Below are 3,656 nucleotides of genomic sequence, written 5' to 3' on the forward strand. Positions count from 1 at the left end.
CTTACAGTAAGTGTGCAAAGTGTTTCCAATTGAGAAAGCGCATCTAAAGGACCATTAACATTCAAGTGTTGTTTCTGAAGGTGACTTTACATTTTTTTAATGCATTTATTTGTTGGTTGATCTAGCCTCTGATTAAAGTGATCTTTTTTAGTGTACCCATTAAAAGAAAAAAACATCTTATCAGTAAAGAAAGGTAACAGTACCTGTCTCCCAGTTTTGTTACTCTATACACTTCTATTAGTATTGGGATGGAGGAAAAGTACATGAAGAGAACAGAGCTGAAACCCCCATTGTTCCATGACAATGCCACAGGAGCCGAGATACCCGCTCCATCAGCACCATGCTGGGCTGTCTATCGATTTTTAGGTTACTGCCAGACAGACATTCATACCTGAATCACCCAATCACAAACATTATTGGAACCAAGGGTCTGTAAGATGGGGATTTTGCCTACAAGTGATGGTCAGAAATGAAATATTTACTATTTCACCTACCACAGGGTCTGTTTACAGGAATGATCTTGTCTATTGCCACATTCTTATTTCCATGTGCATCGAATCTCATAAAGGCCAACTTGTCTTCCACTATCTTTCAACAATACCATTTTTTAATAATGATCACATCTCCTCATCCTGCTAAACCAGCTGTTTAAAGCGCATGCCTGACCTTAAAATGAGCAAAAGCAGATACACATTGAGAAAAAAGAATGTGCCAACAGACAAGTTATTTCTGCAAATAACCCCCATGTCCTTTCAGTACCACATGCATAGTTCTATACTGTTCAATCAGGCCTATATAACAAATAACAAAGTTTACTGTAACAAACTTTAAATTGATCGATAAATATACAAAAATGTTTAAATAAACTGCATATAGGACTTGGAAACATAAATAGCAGTTATTGTAGCCTAAACTGGCTACAGTACCAGTCTAAACTGGTGTAAAAGGGCATATTAACTGATTAAAGTAATTTGTGTAACTTGAACAGTCTGTCTAGACATTTCTGTAGTGAATGGCCAAGAAATAGGAGTGGAGCTAGAACTGAGGTAGTAAAACTTACCGAGGAAGACTATAGTTACTGTGCATACAGATATGGAGTACAGCAAGATCTTTATGCAGTCCAATAAAAGCTTGCAAACACTGTAATCCTGACGTGATTCCCTCCTTGCCCTTCAGATCTTATCCTCTCTCAAGCAAAGACTGTACCAGATTGTGAGGCGGATTTTAAAAGACCACCAAACTCACTGTGCTTGAGACCTGAGCGGGATTTTAATACAGGCCTCCAGAATTGAAAGCCAAGAGAAACCAGAAAGTCAGTACTCTGCACCACCTAGCTCCCTTTAAAATCTACTGGCAATAGAATGCTATATTGCCTTGTACTATATGCACCCTGAGCCTTTGCATTTTCCATTTAAGCGCCAACAACTTCATATACCTTACATTCACTGCCTATAATGCCAGGGGCTGATGCTACAGTCCATTAAAGCACTTCAAATTACAAGTGAAACCTCTCCACAAGAATCATATTACAAAATCCAGACCAATTAATAAAAGCAGAGTGACCGGAGGTGGGTCATTGCTTGCCCAACTCGGACACCAACGCTTGGTATCCCCGATTAAAAATCAAGGCTAACTTTCTGTATGTGAAAAAAAAAGAAAAGTGAAGTCTGGGAGCCAGATTATATCCCAGTTGAGCTAATCTCTTAAACTCATTCTACTTGAGACGCCACATGGTTCTACGAGGATATCCTGGGTACACCAGATTGTAATACATCTCAAAAGTTATATGTTGAAACTGACATTCACAAAATACCAAAACGAACATTATACAAACTAGGTCATTCCATTTTGTGGACAACTGGTAGCAAGCAGGTAGCATTGTCATTTTGCAAGTGCTTGGGTTGATAGCATTCTACTCAAGCAAGCCACTTGCTTGATGGGTGGAATCCAGCTCTATGTTTTAAACATGCACCCCCACCCCCCTTTGTTATGCTAATCTATTCAGAGTTCTTGATGATGGCTGGCTGCTTTGTTAAGTGTTACTGGAAATAGCTTTGTCTGTTATATCACACAAAGACGACCATTAACACCCAAGTGTGTGCCTCCCACCCAGTCGAAAACACTTCCTGCTTTGTCTGGTACTGTTAAAGCTGTTTGAAACTAATTCAGTTATGAAAAAATTAAATAAAAAAGTGCTTGAAAACGTATGGATCATTCCATTTTCAAACTGTAGTATGACTTCTACGGCTTCTTTCTTTGTGTATTACGTATTGTTGAAAATGTGTTTCAAAACACAACCGTGATTGTCTTCTTAATGTCAGATTGATATGCGCTTTTGTGTAAGTCAAGCATGTTTGCTGAATTTTCGTTCCAACAATAGCGGTGGTCACAGATGGACTTGCTGTAGTATCTTCAAAACCTCTTGGACATTTCTTCCAGCAGCAACAATCTCTGAGAATGCACTTACCAGGTTTCATCACAATTTGGATACAAGCGTTTCAAGATTTAAAGTAAAGTGAATGGAAGTGTACCGTATGTGTGGAATACAGAAAGGTAAATCAGCAGCCTCTCATGCCTTTCCCTTCAGAGGCCTGTGTTGGAATCCACATCACAATTGAAACGAGTTTGGTGTTCTCAGTTTAGCCCCCAGAAGACTTTCGCCAGCATCACAAAACCACCCCACAATTCTCTGCTTGAGAGGCCCAGGACTGAATGGCAGGTCAGGATAGAGGCACAACAGGGATGTAAACAAATCTTAAACAAGTCTAACTGTCACTCAGATGGATTGCCTAAACAGCATAGAACCTCCAGCTACATTTTTAAAGACAATTTTATCACAGTGAAGAGAAGCATGCTTTTTTTTTTTTTTTTTTTTTTTTTTTTTTAAAAGTGAGATTTTGTTCATAGCTTTTTTTTTTTTTTTTTTTTTTTTTTTTTTAAAGTGAGATTTTGTTCATAGCTTTTTTTTTTTTTTTTTTTTTTTTTTTTTTTAAAGTGAGATTTTGTTCATAGCTTTTTTTTTTTTTTTTAAGATTGCTAATTGGAGTTACAGTAGCACTGACACAGTCACACCTTTTACATGGATATGAAACCAACACAAAAAAGAGCTCTGTATTCTTCAATGCAATACTGCTAGGAATGTTAGGACTGAGCGAGAGCTGATGGCCAGACTGCACGTGAAGCAGCTGAGTTATTGCTCTAACTACCATTGCAATCATTTCCTGGAAGAAGTAGATCACAAGCAGCAGCCAACACCGCTGACTTTTACAATGCTCTCATTTCTTACTGTCCCTGCCTGGCAATGTCTTTCTAAACACAATCAGAATTATTTTCATATTTGTCCTAGGCCAAAGCCCCTTTTATTTCTAGCCTGTACCATCTGAAGACTTTTGGATGTCCATAAATAAATCTGTAACTGCAGCCCTGAGAGCTTAGACAGGGGAGAGGTGAATTGAGTAAGGTAACAATGTGACGTTAAAGCAAGGAGACGAGCGTGAATGTTGGCACTGTATTACATCAGTGAAATATAAGGTTCATTGAAAGGTTAAATGCTTCTCAATAAAGACAATTTCATGGGTTCACAGACCACCTCTTTTTCCTTTCTGAATATCTTTATCTGATTAATGACCCAGGATAATGAACTGTGGATACACGTA

This window comes from Acipenser ruthenus, chromosome 27, assembly GCF_902713425.1.
Source record: "Acipenser ruthenus chromosome 27, fAciRut3.2 maternal haplotype, whole genome shotgun sequence".
In the NCBI taxonomy this organism is placed as follows: Eukaryota; Metazoa; Chordata; class Actinopteri; order Acipenseriformes; family Acipenseridae; genus Acipenser; species Acipenser ruthenus.